At 41.6% G+C, this 5048-nt stretch overlaps 1 long non-coding RNA gene across 2 annotated transcripts in view; it reads left to right on the top strand.

Annotated features, from left to right (window-relative positions):
* Positions 1-2168, top strand: part of LOC128698430 (uncharacterized) — a 78044-nt gene extending 75876 nt beyond the window's left edge. For both annotated transcript variants that reach the window (XR_008408466.2, XR_008408467.2), the window contains one exon: positions 1856-2168. This is a non-coding gene — a long non-coding RNA (uncharacterized lncRNA). The remainder of the gene's footprint in view (positions 1-1855) is intronic.
* The last annotated feature ends 2880 nt before the right edge of the window (positions 2169-5048 follow it).

Genomic DNA, 5048 nt, shown 5'->3' with positions numbered 1-5048 from the left:
ATGATATTGTGTATATGGACTTCAGTAAGGCATTCGATAGAGTTCCACACCAGAGGCTATTGAGGAAACTTAAGGCACACTGAATAGGAGGAGAAATTTTTTCCAGGGTAGAGGCATGGCTGACAAATAGGCAACAGAGAGTTTGCATAAATAGGGAGAAATCAGAATGGGGGTGCTGTATAGCCCTTGTGGCTTAGCGCTTCTTTTTTTATTATAATAATAATCAGAATGGGGGCACGTCAAAAGCGGTGTTCCTCAGGGGGTCAGTGTTGGGCCCGTTGTTGTTCACAATTTACATAAACGACATAGATGAGGGAATAAATAGCGACATAAGCTAATTTGCTGATGACACCAAAATAGGCCGTCCAGTTCATTCTAATGAGGACACTAAAGCACTCCAGGGTGATTTGAATAGACTGATGCAATGGTCGGAGAAGTGGCAGATGCAGTTTAATATTGAGAAATGCAAAGTTCTAAATGTTGGACAGGAAAATAACCATGCGACATATAAACTAAATAATGTAGATCTTAACACTACTGATTGCGAAAAGGATTTAGGAGCTCTGGTTAGCAGTAATCTAAAACCAAGACAACAGTGCATTAGTGTTCGCAATAAAGCTAACAGAATTCTTGGCTTCATATCTAGAAGTATAAATAATAGAAGTCCTCAGGTTGTTCTTCAACTCTATATATCCTTGGTTAGGCCTCTTTTAGACTATGCTGCTCAGTTATGGTCACCGTATTACAGAATGGATATAAATGCTCTGGAAAACGTATAGAGGAGGATGACAAAGATGATCCCATGTATCAGAAATCTTCCCTATGAGGATAGACTGAGGGCCCTGAATCTGCACTCTCTCGAAAGGCGTAGAATTAAGGGGGATATGATCGAGGTGTATAAATGGAAAACAGGAATAAATAAAGGGGATGTAAATAGAGTGCTGAATATTTCCAGCCAAGACAGGAGACGCAGCAATGATTTCAAGTTGGAAAAAATCAGATTCAGGAAGGATATAGGAAAGCACTGGTTTGGTAATAGAGTTGTGGATGAGTGGAACAAACTCCCGAGTACAGTTATTCAGGCTAAAACGTTGTGTAGTTTTAAAAATAGGTTAGATAAATACATGAGTGGGTGTGGGTTAGTGTGAGTTGGACCTGACTAGCTTGTGCTGCTGGGCCTGGTGCCGTGCTCCTTTCTTGAGTGGAGGTGGCCACACTGGGTGGGTCATTGGGCTAATCCGGGGGGATGGACGTGGACGTGCTCAGCATGGGTCAGTAGGCCTGTTGCAGTGTTCCTTCTTTCTTATGCTCTTATTATCAAGGAACTATGAAGAACAAAACATCAACAAGAAGGCATATGCACCTCAGAGTCAAGTCACCAGTCTAGTTGTGGTGCCTTGATTGTGAGATGTAGTCTTGCCCCTTTATATGCCTTCCTATTGATGCTTTGCTTTTTATAGTTCCTTAATAATGTGAGAAGTCACGAAAGCGCTTGCAATTTGGCTATCTTTTTCAGTGGTTATATATATATATATATATATATAATATATATATATATATATATATATATATATATATATATATATATATATATATATATATATATATAATCTTCTGTAATCTTGTAATCATTATAACAGCATGACAAAGCTCCTGGAGAGCGAAACGTTGCCTATATAAAATGTCACATTAGTTGCATCCGTGTCATTTACCTAACATTTTGTCAGTAATTCTACCATTAATACTAATTACACAACTAATCGTAGCGAAGGAAACTAGTCAAGCGAGTTAATATTGGTTGCATGTGCAAGAAATGCTGATACTGTTGCAGTAACTGAGACAGTTTATTTTTCAGAGTCGGGACGTGCATGCTGAGTGCGTCCCATTCAGAGGTTGAATATTCCACGTTGGCAGAAATAATTGGAATCGGGCCCATAGCTAGGCTTACGCCTTTAGCGTATGGTTTTCAGTTAACGCTTTACCATTCAATTCCATGACTGGAACAATTCACAAAAACACGGACATAGGAGAGAGAAGCTTGTGACGACGTTTCGGTCCCATCTGGGTTATTTAATTGGCCAAAGTCTGACTGAAACGTCGTCATAAGCTGAGGAGGTCTGGGGCTACCTTCGCCGGGTCGCCATCTGGTGAAGACCCTGGCCGGGCGTACCTACCGGACCGCAGGGGCGTAACGCCCCTGCGGTCTGTGACCAGGCTAAGGGATAAAACGTTTTCTAATAAACGTGTCTTAATGTTCACTCACGTGTCTTATTTGACCAAAGTTTATTTCTTTGATTCCTCTGCTTAATGCTTTCATTACTGCTAATTGACCTCCCTGTTAGGTATTACTGTTTATTTCCTACTACAAGTTTACTTAAAACGCTCGGCCAGTTTAACCTCTGCAAGATCTTACTGAGGTTTACCTACTGCAAGTTCACTTAAAACGCTCGGTCAGTTTAACCTCTGCAAGATCTTACTGAGGTTTACCTACTACAAGTTCACTTAAAACGCTCGGTCAGTTTAACCTCTGCAAGATCTTACTGAGGTTTACCTACTACAAGCTCACTTAAAACGCTCGGTCAGTTTAACCTCTGCAAGATCTTACTGAGGTTTACCTACTACAAGCTCACTTAAAACCCTCGGTCAGTTTAACCTCAGTTTAACAGTTCATTAAAACAGTTTACCTCGCTGCAAGATCTTAACCGAGGTTTACCTACTCCCAGTAATCTATAAAAGAAACAGTCAGTTTGACCCTCCTGTCAGATTGTACTGTGGTTTACCTACTAATTCACCAAAAATCCACAGTGAGTTTACCTCTCTAAGATTTTACTTTGGTTTACCTACTCCCAATGCAATGAAAGCCCTTCACTAATAAGACGAAACCTCACGACGTTTCGATCCACCCGGACCACTGTCAAGTAAAAACTAGGCCCAGGAAAATAGAGAAGGTCAGAAGACTATATGGTAGGCCTTTTCTACAAACCTCTCCCCACTTGTGACTTGACAATGGCTCAAGATGGATCGAAATGTCGCCATAGGTTCGTCTCGCAAGTGCGGGTTTAGGTGCATTGTTCCAGTAATGGTATAGAGGAGTTCTTTATAATCCCTATCCACAGTGATGTGAAATACCGCCTTTCTTAACATTCAAATATTTCTCATGCATATGCTGTTCCCATTTGTGTTATTTTCTGTTGTATTTCTCACCGTTGTATTTACCTTTGGATTAATGACATTCTGTTGGTCGATCCGGGTCTCCCTTAACAAGGTCACCCTTAACAGGGTAACACTTAACAGGGCAGCCCTTAACAAGGCCATTCTTAACAGGGTAACCCTTAACAAGGTCACCCTTAATAGGGTAACCCTTGACAATGTCACACTTAACAAGGTTACTTAAGGTCACACTTAAGAGGGTCACACTTTTCAAGGTCACACTTAAGGCCACCCTTAAGGTCACACCTAGCAAGGTCACAGTAAATCACCCTTAAGAAGGTCACTATTAACAACTGTATAGAGCTTTATCAAGTAATGTTTCGCTCAGTGTAGAGCTTTATCAAGCAATGTTTCGCTCAGTATAGAGCTTTATCAAGCAATGTTTCGCTCAGTGTAGAGCTTTATCAAGCAATGTTTCGCTCAGTGTAGAGCTTTATCAAGTAATGTATCGCTCAGTGTAGAGCTTTATCAAGCAATGTTTCGCTCAGTGTAGAGCTTTATCAAGTCACGTTTCGCTCTGTGTACGGATTTATCAGGTCATATTTCGCTCTGTATAGAGCTTTACCAAGCCATGTTTTGCTCGGTGTAGAGCTTTATAAAGCAATAAAGCTCTACACAGGGCGAAACGTTGTCCCAATTACACCTCTTCTAAAATTGCATATGTTTAGTCGGCGCTACGCCTCTACAAGCTATAATTACAGCAATAATTACGCCTCTATAATCTGTAATGGCAGCTATAATTATTGGTGCAATTACGCCTCTACTAGCTGTTATCATAGCTGGCTCATTTTCTCTAGCTCACTTGTTGAGTTGGGATTGTTGAGTTGGGATTGTTGAGTTGGGATTGTTGAGTTGGGATTGTTGAGTTGGGATTGTTGAGTTGGGATTGTTGAGTTGGGATTGTTGAGTTGGGATTGTTGAGTTGGGATTGTTGAGTTGGGATTGTTGAGTTGGGATTGTTGAGTTGGGATTGTTGAGTTGGGATTGTTGAGTTGGGATTGTTGAGTTGGGATTGTTGAGTTGGGATTGTTGAGTTGGGATTGTTGAGTTGGGATTGTTGAGTTGGGATTGTTGAGTTGGGATTGTTGAGTTGGGATTGTTGAGTTGGGATTGTTGAGTTGGAATTGAGGTGACACTGTTGAGGTGACACCCAGGTACCTATTTTACTGCTAGGTGAACAGGGACAGCAGGTGTCTGATGGCAATACGTCCTAATGTTTTTCTAGCCTTACTAGGGTATCGATCCCCAGACCTCAGTGTGTGAGCTGAGTGCGTTGACGTTTCGGTCCGTCTTGGACCATTAACTAGTCACACAAACACACGAAGGTAAGGAAGTCAGTATATATACGAGAGGAGGACAGGAAGGAAGGGAGGGAGGAGGAAGAAAGCAAGGAGTAGAGAAGTAGTGGTAGAGGTAATGCTGGTAGTGGTAGTAGACAGGGGGGAATAGTGGTGGCTCGTGGCCTGGTAGCGAAAGCTCTCGCTTTACACGGTCAAGGGTCCGGGTTCAAGTCCGAGGAAAGGGTGAAAACATTGGGCGTGTTTCCTTGCACCGGTTGTCCATGTTTACCCATTAGTAAAAAAAATGGGTACCTAGGTATTAGTGGACTGGTGTGGGTCGCATCCTGGGGGCAAAATTGACCTAAATTGCCCGAAATGTTCAGCATAACAAGGGGCTTTCTATATAGTAATATGTTATTGATGTCAGCTATGACTGTATACCTTGTACATAAACTTGTAGTTAATAAAATTATTATTATTTTTTATATTTATCATCACACTGGCCGATTCCCACCAAGGCAGGGTGGCCCGAAAAAGAAAAACTTTCACCATCATTCA

This window comes from Cherax quadricarinatus, chromosome 88 (assembly GCF_038502225.1).
Source record: "Cherax quadricarinatus isolate ZL_2023a chromosome 88, ASM3850222v1, whole genome shotgun sequence".
Taxonomy (NCBI): Eukaryota; Metazoa; Arthropoda; class Malacostraca; order Decapoda; family Parastacidae; genus Cherax; species Cherax quadricarinatus.
The sequence above is the reverse complement of the archived record's forward strand: the minus strand, read 5'-3'. Positions and strand labels throughout refer to the sequence as shown.